Source organism: Aquarana catesbeiana, linkage group LG03 (genome assembly GCF_042186555.1).
Source record: "Aquarana catesbeiana isolate 2022-GZ linkage group LG03, ASM4218655v1, whole genome shotgun sequence".
NCBI classification, from domain to species: domain Eukaryota; kingdom Metazoa; phylum Chordata; class Amphibia; order Anura; family Ranidae; genus Aquarana; species Aquarana catesbeiana.
The window spans coordinates 211,043,253-211,061,782 of NC_133326.1; the positions used below are offsets into that span (position 1 = coordinate 211,043,253).

Consider the following 18,530-nt stretch of genomic DNA (forward strand, 5'->3'; position numbering starts at 1 on the left):
AATGCCCCAGGAACATTCCAGCGTTTGATGGAGCACTGTCTGGGGGATCTCAACCTTGAGTCGGTATTGATCTACCTGGACGACATAGTAGTGTTTGGGGCCTCTTTTGAAGATTACCTCCAGAAGCTGCGACAGGTCCTAGGACGGGTGCGAGACCATGGGCTCAAGATCAAGCCCAAGAAGTGCTAACTGTTTAAACAGCAGATCTAGTATTTGGGACATGTGGTCACCCAGGAATGGGATTGGCTGGCTACTACAGCAGGTTTTTACCCAAATTTGCTCATTTGGTGGGCCCATTAAACAAGTTAACAAGAAGCACTGCGGGGGGCCCGAAGAATCGTTCCATTGAGTGCGAGTGGGGACCCCGGCAACAAGAGGCCTTTGAAGCAGTGAAGCGGGCATTGACCAGTGCCCTGATTCTGGCTTATGCGTGGTTTGACACCCCATTCCTGCTGTATACTGATGGGAGCCTACAATGGCTTGGGGGCCGTGTTATCACAAGTCTAGGATGGACGTGAAAGAGTCATTGCCTATGGCAGACGGTCTCTGAGGGCCTGACAACCCTGAAAACTATAGCTCCTTTAAATTGGAACTACTGGCAGTGGTGTGGACCATGACCAAAAGGTTCGCGGAGTACCTGACAGGTGCAGAGGTGACCGTGATGATGGACAACAACCCGTTAGCGCATCTGGAGAATGCCAAGCTTGGTGCACTGGAGCAGAGGTGGTTGGCTCGACTTTCTAAGTACCAATACCACATCAAGTTTCGGTCAGGAAGGGAGAACGGCAACGCCGATGCACTCTCCCGAGTACCTGTTGGTTTGTCTAATCGGAATGCCGATGAGGAGCTAGAGGACACTGAAACTCCTGACCTTGGTCGAGTACCCATGTTCCAGGACGTGGCACATTCAAGTGGGGTGGCGTCCGGAATGCTCATGTTGCTAGGCAAGACGTTGGCTGATTGGGAGGGAGTCCAGAATGGCTGCCCAGACCTGTGGAAAGTGAGAGAATAGGTCCGGACTAAGATCTGGCCTCGGCCAGGGGAGCGGGCCCGTCTGAATCCAAAGGGCCAAAAGTTGTTGAGGCAGTGGGATAAGCTGACTGTTACCCAGGGCCTCCTGTGTCGGACCATATACTTACAGTCAGGGCTGCAATACCGGCATCAGATTGTCATCCCCATGTCATGGGGACCAGAGGCCCCCCGGGAGGCTCATGAAAGGGGAGCCCATTTCAGTGTGGGAAAACGTTTAAGTGGCTCCAACGACTTGTATACTTTCCCGATCTGGCAGACATGGTGGCTGAGGCATGTCTTAAGTGTCGACTCTGTGGGTTGAGCAAGAGTACTAAACAGCGGGCTCCTGTTCAGGCTATCCGGACCTCAGCACCCCTAGAGCTTCTTATGATCAATTATGTACAGATTGGGTACTCTACCTCAGGACACTTGTACTGTCTAGTCATGACAGATCATTTCACTAAGTATGCGGTGGCTGTACCTACCAGAGACCAGACGGCAGAGTCGGCCGCGGATGCGGTCTGTAAACACTTTATGCAGGTGTTCGGGTGTCCTCGGAGGATACATTCAGACCAGGGGGCATGTTTTCAGGGTACTCTGATGTATGAGTTGTATCAACTGTATGGCATTGAACGTTCCCGCACCACCCCGTATCACCCCCAGGGAAATGGGGCATGCGAGCGGTTCAACCGCACCTTGCTCCAGATGCTGCGGACTCTTATAGACAACCAAAAGGCTCGGTGGCCTGAGTACCTACCTGAACTGATGTGGGCCTATAACAACAGGGTACACAGTACCACCGGTTACTCCCCACATATGCTCATGTTTGGGACAGCCGGACAGGAGATTGAAGATCTCCACATGCCCAATCCAATGGAGCCATCACCAAGAAATACCACTGCATGGGTGCAAGAGCATCGCTGCCGGCTGAGAGCAATCCACAGGGTTGTGAGGGAGCACCTGGGACAAGTGGTACACCCTAACCCAAGACCAGTGCAGAGGGATGGGTTTGCCCAGGGTGATCGAGTGATGGTTAAAGCTAAATGGCCATCTGGAAAGTTGGATAGGCGGTCCCTCACATGGCGAAGAGGAGGGTAGACCCTGCCATCCCGGTCTATGAGGTAGAGACAATAGGGACTAGGGACCTTCACCGAAACTTGCACCGTAACATGTTGAGACGTTGTAATTTTGATGAGCCTGTGTGCGTGGAGCAGATGCCTCCTTCTGCTCAGGGTACAGAGCAAATACCCTTGGAGGAGGAGGAGGAATGGTGGGTTGTCCCTGCCCCGGTACTCACAGAGGTTCCAGGCGTGACAAGTTTGCCACCCAGGGAAAGTGTTGAGCAGTCAGCAGCCCCTCCCCCATTAGATGTGTCTGATGTCCCCAGTGCATCTAAACCTATCCCTCTTTGAAGGTCAACCAGGCCCAATGCTGGTGTGCCCCCACAGTGCTATGCGCAGAATGAGTTTGTATGGGGAGGGTTGCCGAGGACGACAACCTCTAGTGGGGTGGCATGTAAGATGGGAAGCAGCTCTCATTGTCTGAACGCTGTTTGTTTAAAATTAAATATTTAACTGTCATTCTGCTGTTTGGCCACGAGAGAGAGAGAGAGAGAGAGAGAGAGAGAGAGAGCTGTTTTGAGAAGGAGTTAGTTTCTGAGGACTGTGTGCAGAGAATCCTACAGCATCCAGGTGTGAGAGCAGACTTCAGTGACCAGAACTGCAGCTGAGTGAAGCTACTTGTGTCCAAGATCCTGATCCTGTCCAGAGGAACGAGCAATTGCTGGCAGGAACACGGATGAGAGCTGAGGAATAAAACAACAAACACTGCAGTACCGCATACTTGTTGGAGAGACATTTTGTTCTGGTCAGAGTCACCAGCAGATGCAGAGCATACCCGGGTCGGTAAGATCGTGCACGCACCCCATTACTTTGTTGGCGCCTAGGGACTGAGACAAGGCCTGTAGGTAGTTAGTAGGGTCTCTGTTTGTGTCAGGCCAAAATTGTTGCTACTGTTCATTACCGGGACTCCATAACCTAAAGTGGCATGTCACAATTGGAGAGCTGATGAACTTTCTACAAACTCAAAGCAGACTGGCGTTGTGCTCAGGAGGAATACACAGACGCATGATACGACACCAGTTAAGGGAGGAGGGGAATATGGTAGAGCTTTGTAAGTTTGTAAACTGTTGTGCTGCACCGCAGGCTAGCCCGCACCACACACCCATACAATTATTCTTGTGTTGTTCTTAGGGTATTAACAGGTAAGGTGTGGTGGTTTAGTCGTGCCCGCCAGTAGGCAAATTACTTGTCTTTCTCCTGCATCCTACTGAGGGCGCCGCGCTGTGCAGCACAATGGTCTCAGCCTTCTGGCTGCGTGTCTGTAAATTTATTGTATGCTCCCAGAATTGGAGGTTAGGTTCTTTACCACGTTTAAGTAAAATTCAGTTTTGACAAGAGCTGGTGGTGGAGTTGTTTTCCTCGTTCGTGGATTCGCTGTATCCTGGGGAGCCAACCCCGGTACACGTTCTACACATGCAAGGAAAATAAAAAAAAGAGTTTTAGCTTGCACATGATTGGATGATAAAATCAGCAGAGCTTCCACTCATTTCAGATCTACCCCTTAGATTTAGAGCAACTGCACTTTCAAGTGCACTTGCAATGCAAAGTGGATTTGCCTTTCATACATAACCCCCATAGTGTATGCTGTTTCCAAAAGTGGCTCCACTAAGGAGATAATTAGCAAAGGCAACAGCAGCAGTGGATATTAACATGCAAACTCAAGAAAGTAGGTAAATGCAAGCAGCAGCATAAATGCCATGGCTGTCTCTATGCATCGCCGCAATTATATAGTTAATGGAGCTACAGATAAATAGCTATTAAAATCCTTAATCACTGAACATGTTATTAGGATCGCTACACAGATAGACTGCAGTGAACAAAAAATGTCTTATTAGACTCCACCTAACAGGTTGACAGTGATGTAAACAGAAATGCTTAATCAAAATGAAGTTGTAGTTTCACTGCACAGATAAGAAGATACCGCTCTATTTTGTTTAAACTCAGAGGAATAGTGATCCATTACCTTGCCAGTTGAACACATTATTCAATGCTAATCATACCAGTTCTTATCTTTAAAATTTGAGCTCTATTCTCTATCAAAGGGGTTGTACACCCTCGTTTTTTGGTTTTTTAAAAAAAAACAAACATATTATACTTACCTCCACTGTGCAGTTTGTTCGATCAATGGCCCCGATGCATCATAGGATGCATTAAGGTGAAAAAACACGAGGGTTTACAACCCCTTTAATACATTTAATAGGACATTGGCTTTTTCAATTTTTCTGTTATCCCATAACCCTTAGTAACCCATTCATATCCGTCAGAGTACTTCAACAAACGCAGATTGAACAATGTCCCATACTTGAGAAGTCTGGGCACATTCTTATGTGCTTGGTATTCGCAACAAGTATAAGTAATAAAACAGTCACGGAGATATTTTCATGTGCTCCAAGGTGGTCTTACCACTCCCTAGGAAAGTAGGGCACACTGAGTATGCTTTTTTTTATTTATTTTTTTTTTGAAGGTTACAATATATTTTAGTGAGTAAAAATAAAATACATGTGTTTTTTGGTGTAATAAATGTGTAAATTACATTTTTGTCACAGCATAACAAGGTCTACAAAGTCTAATTAAATATACTATTGGTGGAATTCAGTAAAGGTGCTGTGCCACTTTTCTGGCGTTAATCCCTCTTGTTAATGTATTGGCCCAAATTTATGAAGCATTTGTGACACTTTTGGTTCTGACAGAAACTCTTACACTAAATTCAGGCAGTGCTTAAATGTGGTTTAGACAGATTTTGTGAAAATGTCTCGATTGCATTCTAAAAGTGGTGCAGCCATGGCCAAAAGTTTTGAGAATGACACAAATATAAATTTTCACAAAGTCTGCTGCCTCTGTTTAATGATGGCAATTTATATATACTCCAGAATATTATTATTATTATTATTATACAGGATTTATATAGCGCCGACAGTTTACGCAGCGCTTTACAACATTAGGGCAGACAGTACAAGTACAATACAATTCAATACAGGAGGAATCAGAGGGCCCTGCTCGTTAGAGCTTACAATCTAGGAGAATATTATGAATGCTATGACACTTATGAAATGCTTGTAATTAAACTTCATGCATAACTCCACTTTTGTTGAGAAAAAAATATTCCTCTCTGGGTGATCTACATTGCAAGGATTCTAACAACCTTTGTTGCAGATTCCTACCTTTTGTTATTCTGAAGAAATCCCTCTGTGTTTCTCTGTGCCTCTGTACTGAGTGAGTCTAATGGGGGTGGTTTCATAATTAACTGTCAGCTATGCAACTGCAGGGCACTATTGAGGAAAGCTGCTGGGTCTGTATCCCTTTAGACGGGTTCCTATTGAAAGTATCTCTCCAAAAATAAAATTTTTGTTGCAGGGGACTCATGAAATCTGACATCTGACTTGTATCTTAGGCAGACTTCTGGGAAAATTGGTGAGCCAATCACACAAGCTGGAAATTATGTTTCTGGGGAGTGGTCAGTACACACTCCGCGTATAGAACAACTCCAGGTAATGCATTTTCAGAAAATTACTCAGAAAAGGAAAGGTAATTTTTAATACTTTCAATTACAATATTATTTATATATATATAGAATGCATGAGAGACACTTTCGCAAAATTTGTCTGTGCCAGTCTTTATGAATTCCAGGGTATGTCTCTTCTGCATGAAAGTTTTTTTTACCTGCCTCTCTGCCATGTAATTTCAGCAATGCCATGATGAACAAACTCCTACTGTTGGCGCTATATAAATCCTGTATAATAATAATAATAATATGTCAGCAGCAGTGGGGGGGTGTATATACTTACTGGCTTGATTAATATAGCTGTATGCATGGTAAATCTGACTGTTATCTGTCAAGTGTAGGGTCCCTCCCACAGAACCTTCGGTAGTGCACTCCTTCTCCAATGTACAAACATCCCGCCATTGCAGATGTCACTGGGTCGAGAGGAGAAGAACCAGTAAACATCCCTTTGCAGTCTCCTCTAGTTAGAATGAACATAGAGATGACTTGCATTATGTCACTTCGGCTGTCACTTTAGTTGTCTACTAGCTTCAGTGGACAGCAGGAGAGACCTCAGGGGTCGAATAGAATAGTGAGAGCCCTTATTCTAGGTCCATTCTTTATAGTTAACTCTAAACTGATGACCTGTAGCGGCTTTTAAAGAGTAACTCCACTTTTGTTGAGAAAAAAAAACATTTCCCTCTGGGTGATCAATTTAGATTGCAGGAATTTTAACAAACTTTGTTGCAGATTTCTTTGTTATGCTGAAGAAATAGCTGTTGGTTTTTATAATTATCAATCAGCTGCTACACCTGCAGGGCTCTAATAAGGAAAGTGTGGCAAGGATCTGCATCCCTTTAGACGTGATTTCCCATTGGGAGCATGCCAAAACCAGTTGGGGGGTGACCCAAAATCAATCAATCAAACAAGCAGGAAATGACATTTCTGGGTGGCTTTTGTACACCGTCCGAGTACAGAACGCCTCCAGGTTGCCATATTGCAATGCATTTTACAGAAAATTATAGCACTGCAGATTGACAAAGATGGTCAATTTCATTATAATTTTCAATTACAATATGACTTTTGTCGCAATTGTATATATATATTTTTTTTATTTGCTAAATTTTTTTACAGACAAAAGTGGAGGTACCCTCTAAAGACTTTTGAGTACCAAAGTTTGTCATCATTTCATGGGTGAGCACAGTTTTAGGGGTTGACATGTTTAGTACGTATTTTCTTGGTGCAACCTCATCTTTTATATTCTACCAAAAATGTGGTAAAATATTGGACTTTTGTGCCCACAATTAACTTACATTTATTTTTTACTAAAAATTAGCACTTGATAAACCTTTTTGTTATTATTATTACTATTATTATTTTATTCTCCAGGGTCTCTGCTTTCAGAAAATGTATAATGCCCCGTACACACGGTCGGATTTTCCGATGGAAAATGTCCAAACGGAGCGTGTTGTCGGAAACTCCGACCGTGTGTGGGCTCCATCGGACATTTTCCATCGGATTTTCCGACACACAAAGTTGGAGAGCAGGAGATAAAATTTTCTGACAACAAAATCTGTTGTCGGAAATTCCGATCGTGTGTACACAAATCCGACGGACAAAGTGCCACGCATGCTCAGAATAAATAAAGAGATGAAAGCTATTGGCCACTGCCCCGTTTATAGTCCCGACGTATGTGTTTTACGTCACCGTGTTTAGAACGATCGGATTTTCCGACAACTTTGTGTGACTGTGTGTATGCAAGACAAGTTTGAGCCAACATCCGTCGGAAAAAATCCTAGGATTTTGTTGTCGGAATGTCCGAACAAAGTCCGACCATGTGTACAGGGCATTAGAGTTTTACCTAATCTTCAGGCCTAAAATTATCTTTTAAACATGTGCAAAAATATGCAAACAACTGCTCTGGCTGAGAAAGGGTAAAGACTCTACAAGTACAGAAAAGTATCTGTTGATCTTCCAGAAATGCACTCTGCATTTTACTATGGACTAAATACACACAGCATTTTTGTAGACTAAGTGGTTACAGCCCTGCACAGTTTTCTTTTGCTAATCTACTCAATCCACCCTACTGTCTTCATTCCCAAAGCATAGACTGACTTGTAGTCTCAAGGTAAGAAATGGGAGGGTGGTTTTTTTGTTTTTTTTTGGCTGGTGTCAAGCATCCGCATTGCAGAAGGACATGATTAATGGTACATTGGCATCTTGGGACTTTTTAATTCACCTAATGGACTTGTCAAAAATGATGTGTGTTTATTTACTATATACTTGTATTCCCCTTATTCATTCACATGGAGGGGCCAGTTTTTGGGGGCCCCTTTATTTTTAAAAGGGCGGTTCCAGACTCTGATAAGCCTGAAGACCCCTACAACTATCATGCCAGGGTTGTGGGGAAGAGGCTCTTGTCCTCATCAACATGAGGACTAAAATTGAATGATTTGGCCTTAACACCAAACAATATGTCTGGTGGAAATCCAATACAGCTCACCATCCAAATAACTTAATTTCATGCAGTAAAGCATGGAGATGGTAATATCCTGTTATTGGGGTGTTTCTCTGCAGCAGGGACTGGAGCACTTGTCAGGATAGAAGAAAAATGGATGGGGCAAAATACCATCAAATTCTTGAGGAAAATCTGCTGCTCTCTGGCAGAAAGTTGTCAATGGGAAGAAGGTTTAATTCCAACATGAAAATGACCCAAAGCACACAGCAAAAATGACCACACAGTGGTTGAAGGAGAAAGGGGTGAATGTCCTTCAATGGCTTAGTCAGAGCCCAGACTTAAACCCCATTGAAAATCTGTGGAATTAATTGAAGACTGCAGTCCACAAAAGGTTACCATCAAATTTAACTGAATGAGCAGTTCTGCAAAGAAGAGTGGGCAAATATTGCAAAGTCTAGATGTGCAAAGTTAGTACAGACGTATCCCAACAGACTAAAGGCTGTAATTAAAGCAAAATGTGGTCCAACAAAATACTGACATAAGAGGGGTGATCCTTTTTCCAACTCAGTGATTTGGTTTTTGAATAAAAAAAAAAAAATCTGACATGTTAATGTTATATCATTCACTTGGATGTTATACGTTGCACTAGTAAATACAGCTGAAAAAACAAAACACTGTCTGTCTTCATTTCAGGCAGCAAAGCAACAAAATGTGATTGTTTTAAAGGGGGGGTGATTCTTTTCTATACCCACTATAGTAGCCTGAAAGGATTCCAAAGAATCAATGGTCAGAGGTTCCCTGGTCCTGGCTACAAACCCGTTCAGTTTGTTGTTGATCCTGGAAGCCAATATGTCCACATCTGGTTCCCCTACTTTTTTTCCTTTTTTTGTTGTTTTGATAGGCAATGAACATCAATTATAGCACCATTAAAAAACAAGCATATCCAACAACTATGACTACTACAGTAGATAATCATGCTAAAAAAGCTGAACATAATAAAGTTGGTCCCAGAGGACCCATGTGGCCCAAATGTGTGCATATTTTATCTTATGGTGTAATGTTTCCCATAATCTCAGGGACTGATGTTTAAGGAAGGAGTAAGTAGAATGGTACTAAGTGATGTGACACAAGCAATTACATCCTGGCACCAGGATTTTATAGCAAGGCAGTCCCCAAAAAATATGCACAAAGTCTGCATGCACTTGAGTGCATCTCCTGTATATAGATGGATGATCACAATAGGGCTTGGCAAGTTTAGCTGAGGCAAAATATACACAATGTAGAAATATATAGTGTATCGATTGATCTCTAGCCGAGACCAGTGTTGTGAAAGGGGATCTGAGACATTGCCTGTCCAGGTCATATCATTTTTTTGCCTCTGGAAACAGCAGTTTATATTTATTAAATAAAGGTTTAGAAAGTTCCACATTTTTCAACAATGAAAATGTTTAAATCTAGTTGACTGAGGAGATAACTAACCCGTCCTACACTGTGCAATAAATGCATGTCTAAGTTGCATATATTAAAAAGTGAGAAGCTGGTGAAAGTGATTTGGTTCTTCAAATGGCATCAGGGCTCCATTATATACCATATTTTGTATAGTTTTTAACACCAACTAGTCTAAATGACTGGGCTTGGAAAAGTGTAAAAATGAGGCAGGTGTGGGTTTCTACCCAGGGGTATGTGAGGGGAGGTGAGAGCACTAGGGCCCATTCCATGAAGAATTTTCCACATCCTGATAACAGATTTCATAGGATGGGTCTGTGTGTGATTTCAAGCCTCTATATACTTGGTGTCTCAAAGCCTCATACAACCCCACTACTGCTGCTTATAAGGAGAAAGCAGCAGCAACTTATGGAGAAGTTACCCAACTATGGGCAATCACTTTTTTTCCAGCTAAAAAGCTTTTGGACAAGTTGAGAGTGGCCAGTCCCCCCTCCTAGTAAGATGTATCCTAGGCACAAATCCACATAAGGGAAATTCCAAAGACAAAGGAAAAGGGGGCGTATTTTCATATTAATAAAGCTGATTTTCCCACTGAGATATAAGAATTCTTCAGCCATTTAATTTATTTTTAATGCAAAGTAAGACGTTGGGGAGACATTTAATAGCATAAATCAATACTTTGTTTATTTCAGTGCCAAGATGGTTAATCTTGGTGACCCATTGGAAGGAGTCTAATGATGGATTCCTCAGGCGGTCAATATTACTTGATTAATAATAATAATTAATAATAATAATAATCAATAATATAAAAATATTTTAGATTTACATATAGACCTGAGTAGGTGGCTAAACAGTTAAATATTTTCAACGCCTGTAGAAGGGAATTAAGGTTGATGAGGATAGGACTAGGTTGTCAGCATACAACGCTGTCTTTTCCTTCAAACTACCAACCCTATATGCCCTTGACCCTTAGAGATGTACGCAGGACTTGGGCAGTGGGTTTCAATTATAACAGCAAAACGCCTCGTGGACAGAGGGGGACCCTGCCTGGTACCCCTGAACACAGGAAAGAGTGGTGCAGAGAGATTCCAAGTTTAATTGCAGCTGTCAGATGCTAATACAAAATTACAATCCACCTAAGAACTTTGGGTCCAAACCCATCCACATATACAGTACAACCAATCCACCAAGTCAAAGGCTTTTTCAAGGTCCAGAAAAAAAGTACCCTATCATTAGACAACTCTCTTGCTAGTTGGGTGTGGGTGAAAAATCAAGGTTTAAAGTGTTACTAAACCCAGGACCCTGCATTCACTATATCTGGTCTTCCACAGTATACAGAACATGGAAATGCAATTGTTTTAGTAAATATAAACTGATAAATACCTTTTCTCATGAGCAGTTAGAGCAGTCTTGTGACTTCTATCAGAGACTGGTTAACCACTTGCCGACCGCCTCATGACGATATACATCGGCAGAATGGCACGGGCAGGCAGAATCACGTACCTGTATGTGATCTGCCTCCCGCGGGCGGGGGGTCCGTTCGGACCCCCCCTGGTGCCCGAGGCGGTCGGCTTTGGTCTGGGAGCGATGAGAGGTGAGGGGGAGACCATCCGTTCATGGCCCCCCCCTCGCGATCGCTCCCAGCCAATGAGAATCTTCCTTTGCTGCTGTATGCTAAACAGCAGCAAAGGAAATGATGTCATCTCTCCTCGGCTCAGTATTTTCCATTCCGGCGCAGAGGAGAGAAGACATCACTGTGAGTGTAAAACACACACACACACTCAGTAGAACATGCCAGGCACACATTACACCCCCCCCCCCGATCGCCCCCCGATCACCCCCCTATCACCCCCCAATCACCCCTCCCTCCCCCTGTCACACTGACACCAAGCAGTTTTTTTTTTTTTCCCTGATTACTGCATGGTGTCAGTTTGTGACATTTAGTGTGTTAGGGCAGTTAGTGTTAGCCCCCTTTAGGTCTAGGATACCCCCCTAACCCCCCCTAATAAAGTTTTAACCCCTTGATCAACCCCCGTCACCAGTGTCGCTAAGCGATCATTTTTCTGATCGCTGTATTAGTGTCACTGGTGACGCTAGTTAGTGAGGTAAATATTTAGGTTCGCCGTCAGCATTTTATAGCGTCAGGGACCCCCATATACTATCTAATAAATGTTTTAACCCCTTGATTGCCCCCTAGTTAACCCTTTCACCACTGATCACCATATAAGTGTTACGGGTGACGCTGGTTAGTTCGTTCATTTTTTATAGTGTCAGGGCACCCACCGTTTATTACCGAATAAAGGTATAGCCCCCTGATCGCCCGGCGGTGATATGCGTCGCCCCAGGCAGCGGCAGATTAGCGCCAGTACCGCTAACACCCACGCACGCAGCATACACCTCCCTTAGTGGTATAGTATCTGAACGGATCAATATCTGATCCGATCAGATTTATACTAGCGTCCCCAGCAGTTTAGGGTTCCCAAAAATGCAGTGTTAGCGGGATCAGCCCAGATACCTGCTAGCACCTGCGTTTTGCCCCTCTGCCCGGCCCGGCCCAGCCCAGCCCACCCAAGTGCAGTATCAATCGATCACTGTCACTTACAAAACACTAAACGCATAACTGCAGTGTTCGCAGAGTCAGGCCTGATCCCTGCGATCGCTAACAGTTTTTTTGGTAGAGTTTTGGTGAACTGGCAAATACTAGCCCCAAGCAGCGTCAGGTTAGCGCCAGTACCGCTAACACCCACGCACGCACCGTACACCTCCCTTAGTGGTATAGTATCTGAACGGATCAATATCTGATCTGATCAGAGCTATACTAGCATCCCCAGCAGTTTAGGGTTCCCAAAAACGCAGCGTTAGCGGGATCAGCCCAGATACCTGCTAGCACCTGTGTTTTGCCCCTCCGCCCGGCCCGGCCCAGCCCACCCAAGTGCAGTATCGATCGATCACTGTCACTTACAAAACACTAAACACATAACTGCAGCGTTCGCAGAGTCAGGCCTGATCCCTGCGATCGCTAACAGTTTTTTTGGTAGAGTTTTGGTGAACTGGCAAATACTAGCCCCAAGCAGCGTCAGGTTAGCGCCAGTACCGCTAACACCCACGCACGCACCGTACACCTCCCTTAGTGGTATAGTATCTGAACGGATCAATATCTGATCTGATCAGAGCTATACTAGCATCCCCAGCAGTTTAGGGTTCCCAAAAACGCAGCTTTAGCGGGATCAGCCCAGATACCTGCTAGCACCTGTGTTTTGCCCCTCCGCCCGGCCCAGCCCAGCCCACCCAAGTGCAGTATCGATCGATCACTGTCACTTACAAAACACTAAACACATAACTGCAGCGTTCGCAGAGTCAGGCCTGATCCCTGCGATCGCTAACAGTTTTTTTGGTAGCATTTTGGTGAACTGGCAAGCACCAGCGGCCTAGTACACCCCGGTCGTAGTCAAACCAGCACTGCAGTAACACTTGGTGACGTGGCGAGCCCCATAAGTGCAGTTCAAGCTGGTGAGGTGGCAAGCACAAGTAGAGTCCCGCTGCCACCAAGAAGAAGACAAACAGGCCCATCGTGCCCATAGTGCCCTTCCTGCTGCATTCGCCAATCCTAATTGGGAACCCACCGCTTCTGCAGCACCCGTACTTCCCCCATTCACATCCCCAACCAAATGCAGTCGGCTGCATGAGAGGCATTTTCTTTATGTCCTCCCGAGTACCCCTACCCAACGAACCCCCCCAAAAAAGATGTTGTGTCTGCAGCAAGCGCGGATATAGGCGTGACACCCGCTATTATTGTCCCTCCTGTCCTGACAATCCTGGTCTTTGCATTGGTGAATGTTTTGAACGCTACCATGCACTAGTTATTAGCGTAGGGTACAGCATTGCACAGACTAGGCACACTTTCACAAGGTCTCCCAAGATGCCATCGCATTTTGAGAGACCCGAACCTGGAACCGGTTACAGTTATAAAAGTTAGTTACAAAAAAAAGTGTAAAAAAAAAAATATATATATAAAATAAAAAATAATAGTTGTCGTTTCATTGTTCTCTCTCTCTCTATTCTCTCTCTATTGTTCTGCTCTTTTTTACTGTATTCTATTCTGCAATGTTTTATTGTTATTATGTTTTATCATGTTTGCTTTTCAGGTATGCAATTTTTTTATACTTTACCGTTTACTGTGTTTTATTGCTAACCATTTTTTTTGTCTTCAGGTACGCCATTCACGACTTTGAGTAGTTATACCAGAATGATGCCTGCAGGTTTAGGTATCATCTTGGTATCATTCTTTTCAGCCAGCGGTCGGCTGTCATGTAAAAGCAATCCTAGCAGCTAATTAGCCTCTAGACTGCTTTTACAAGCAGTGGGAGGGAATGCCCCCCCTCCCCACCGTCTTCCGTGTTTTTCTCTGGCTCTCCTGTCTCAACAGGGAACCTGAGAATGCAGCCGGTGATTCACCCAGCTGACCACAGAGCTGATCAGAGACCAGAGTGGCTCCAAACATCTCTATTGCCTAAGAAACTGGAAGCTACGAGCATTTCATGACTTAGATTTCGCCGGATGTAAACAGCGCCATTGGGAAATTGGGAAAGCATTTTATCACACCAATCTTGGTGTGGTCAGATGCTTTGAGGGCAGAGGAGAGATCTAGGGTCTAATAGACCCCAATTTTTTCAAAAAAGAGTACCTGTCACTACCTATTGCTATCATAGGGGATATTTACATTCCCTGAGATAACAATAAAAATGATTTAAAAAAAAAAAATGAAAGGAACAGTTTAAAAATAAGATAAAAAAGCAAAAAAATAATAAAGGAAAAAAAAAAAAAAAAAGCACCCCTGTCCCCCCCTGCTCTCGTGTCAAGGCGAATGCAAGTGTCGGTCTGGCGTCAAATGTAAACAGCAATTGCACCATGCATGTGAGGTATCACCGCGAAGGTCAGATCGAGGGCAGTAATTGGTTTTCGGGGTCCCGTACGCGGCTAGGTTCCCAAAAAGTCTCACACATGTGGTATCCCCATACTCAGGAGAAGCAGCTAAATGTATTTTGGGGTGCAATTCCACATATGACCATGGCCTGTGTGAGCAATACAGTATATCATTTAGTGACAACTTTGTGCAAAAAAAAAAATTGTCACTTTCCCGCAACTTGTGTCAAAATATAAAATATTCCATGGACTCAACATGCCTCTCAGCAAATAGCTTGGGGTGTCTACTTTCCAAAATGGGGTCATTTGGAGGGGTTTTGTGCCATCTGGGCATTTTATGGACTTCAAAACTGTGATAGGTAGTGAGGAGTGAAATCAAAAATTTACGCCCTTAGAAATCCTGAAGGCGGTGATTGGTTTTCGGGCCCCGTACGCGGCTAGGCTCCCAAAAAGTCCCACACATGTGGTATCCCTGTACTCAGGAGAAGCAGCTGAATGTATTTTGGGGTGCAATTCCACATATGCCCATGGCCTGTGTGAGCAATATATCATTTAGTGACAACTTTTTGTAATTTTTTTTTTTTTTGTCATTATTCAATCACTTGGGACAAAAAAAATTAATATTCAATTGGCTCAACATGCCTCTCAGCAATTTCCTTGGGGTGTCTACTTTCCAAAATGGGGTCATTTGGGGGGGTTTTGTACTGCCCTGCCATTTTAGCACCTCAAGAAATGACATAGGCAGTCATAAACTAAAAGCTGTGTAAATTCCAGAAAATGTACCCTAGCTTGTAGACGCTATAACTTTTGTGCAAACCAATAAATATACGCTTATTGACATTTTTTTTACAAAAGACATGTGGCGAATACATTTTGGCCTAAATGTATGACTAAAATTGAGTTTATTGGATTTTTTTTATAACAAAAAGTAGAAAATATCATTTTTTTAAAAAATTTTCGGTCTTTTTCCATTTATAGCGCAAAAAATAAAAACAGCAGAGGTGATCAAATACCATCAAAAGAAAGCTATATTTGTGGGAAGAAAAGGACGCAAATTTCGTTTGGGTACAGCATTGCATGACCAAGCAATTAGCAGTTAAAGCGACGCAGTGCCAAATTGTAAAAAGTGCTCTGGTCAGGAAGGGGGTAAATCCTTCCGGGGCTGAATTGGTTAAAGCTTGTAGGAGGAGTTTTCATTCTCCCCTGATCCTATGAGGCTTCAGGACCCCTTACCCTCTGTCTGGACAGCGCTGATCACATGCACCCTCCCAAAACAAAAATCTCTAGCAATACACACCAAACTGAGCATGTGTAGTTTGCCCACAAGGCTCTGTTCTATCAGGAAATGGTTTGGGGACTGTGGAAGAAGGGGAGGATCAAAGTAGACAGGATCAAACAGCCTTTTCACACAATGCAGAGGATTAAAGTATAACTAAAGGCCAAACTTTTTTTAGTGTTGGATAGAGTGGGGAGAGATAAGAACACCTGTCAGTTTTTTTTTTTTGCTGTCTGTGCCCCCATTAAGGAGATTCACCCTCTATATTTGTCCTGTTTACCATTATCATTAAAAGTGTAAGTAAAAGAAAATCCCACATTTTGGGTTGTCCCCAGAATAGTAAGAGATGGAAAATCTTCCAATGGGGACACTAGTTCTGGTCAGGGCTTTTTTTCTCAGAGAGTAGGTGCAGGAACTCCCCCCTTCTGAGTCACCCCTTGTCTCCACACCCTACCCACCTCCGAGCACTGTTACTTGATTCCACCCCCTACCCACCTCCCAGTACTGCCCCTTTTAGAAAATACAGAGATAAGTATCATTTTGTGGTGCTAAGTAATTTGTTTGGAACAAGAAAGGCAGTAAAATAGATCGCCTGCAGCTAGCAACAATAGACCCCCCAACCACAACAGGCAGAACGTGTGAGTCACCCACACGTTCTGCCACCGTTCAGCCTAGGGACCCTGACCAGTGACCCAAGGCCACCCAGCCCAGCAGAGATGACCCATACCGCTTCAGGGATTGCAACATCCATCCAGGTCGGCCGCTGTCCAGTATCCTTCTCAGTTTCATTACCAGTCAGCTTCATCAGCCGCCAGGAGATGATCCGGTGCCTTACTACATTGCTAGGAGCAACAGGAGCCTGAACCAGCATCTGGGATTACCATTGTGTCATCGCACAGAGGATTGGTGAGCGGGTGCAAACCCAACATCCTTTTTGACACAGTATTTACACTGCATGCAGACACCAATTTTCCTTTCTATTGTCAAGGGATGCTTGTTTGGAGCTGCCATCTTTAGCAGTTGTCCTTTAAATCTCTACCTAACGGAATATTCTAGATGAGCACTGTTCCACGCGAGCTTGTTTAAACCTACTCTTAAAACAAGGGCCCCACCGTTTGCTAACAGAAGACAATAGTATTCTTCACCCCAGGACCTACAAAGCTACGGAACTGTGTTTACTGTACCTGATAACCCATTTCTTCTTTTTGTGTTGTTACATTCAATAGTGTTTGTGGCCCAGAAGGAGCTGAGAAGTTGACAAGGCTTCTCTCCTCCCTCTCAGCACCTGTGTTATGGGCATATAGATTACTGCCTTTTCTAAACTTACAGTTGCTAAATATTGAAGGTTGTCTTTTATAATGTATTGATTCTCTAAAGCAAGATTTAACAGTGTTGTAAGTTTCCATATGCTTTAAACCGTCCATCCACCTTCACCTGACTGCTTAAATAATCTTCCCTCAGAATAGCTCCACCTCAGCCTCCAATTAGGAACACTATATTAACCTGTGCATTGCAAGCCAACCTTGCTGATCAACCATTGTGTGTTTAGCTTTTGTGTGCTACTTGCTGTGCCTCCTACGCCTGATTCCAGTTACCGATCTTGGCCTGTTCTCGACTATCCCTGTCTGCTTGTGACCCTGACCTTTGGCGTGTTCTATGTTTATCCTTGTCTGCTAGTTGCCCCGACCTTGGCTAATCCCTTTTACTATCCTTGCTGTTCCAGCCTGCTGCTTCCTTCCTCTTTTCCTGTGTGTACCGCGAGCGTGAGCTGTGAGACCCTGGGGGCTGCGACCTGGAGCCAGACTGCAGCGCAGTCCATCCTTACCACTAGAGGCTCTGGTGAACACCAGCTGGCATTTAGACTCCGTGCCCTGGGGAATCTATGCTCTAGCTCCCAGTGGGATCTGTGTTGGTGCTCCAGTGGACCTGCCTTCCTGAACCACCCAGAGTTCCATCCGCAGCAGTCAGCCGTAGAGTCCACCACCTTAGCGGTGCACTCCTGACCACAATATTCAACTTGTTTATCACTACCAGATGTGTCTGTTTTTGGTGATAATCCACAGCCAGGATAACGGTATTTTCCACATGTGTCTTTAAATGTGTTTGCAGTAATTTGATTTAACCAGGTGTGCTAGAGAGGCTGAGTTCGTTCTTGGAGTTAGAGAACTCAAATTCACCAAGCAGCTTCTTCGGGAGTGGCGCTACATATGTGTTTAGGCACTGGCAAGGGGCTCTCAAAAACTGTGTCTTCTTTTATGTGGTCCTGTGCCCAAAATAGAAGGTTTCTTAGCCAGTATATGACATATAAGTGCATATTTATTTTCCGATATGCATCCAAACACACAAGCAGCTATCCACACTTTCTATGTATACTTACTTGTTCCTTTAGAAATGTCTTAGCAAATTTTGAGAAAAAAGTGTTTTTTATAAATCGGAAAAGGCATTAATATCCTTCACTGATCACACACACATACATACATTTTGAAAAACTGGACTTACTGCCTTTGGTTCTAACAGCTCGCTTATTTATACAAATACTGTTAAATATGTTTTCCTATATTTTGGTATTGTCATTTGAAGGCTGTTCACAGATTAAGACCACCAGACGGTTTTAAAAACAGAGCAAACAAAAGAGTCCTGTGGGCCAGGAGCAAAAGGGAATTTTTTTTACCCATTTCAAACTAACAACTTTGTGGTGGTAAGGGGATACGTAGCATGCCATTACTGACATGGCAGATGATTCACAGTACTGTTCACTGGAAAGATGTCATTACAGAACCCCATTACGCAGAAAGAAAAACAAAATGTACATTC

General features: G+C 43.9%; 1 protein-coding gene across 9 annotated transcripts in view; it reads right to left on the reverse strand.

The window, feature by feature from the left end:
* MLC1 (modulator of VRAC current 1) overlaps positions 1 to 18,530 on the reverse strand; it is a 198,505-nt gene that overhangs the window by 38,050 nt on the left and 141,925 nt on the right. The gene's annotated exons all lie outside the window — the stretch shown is intronic.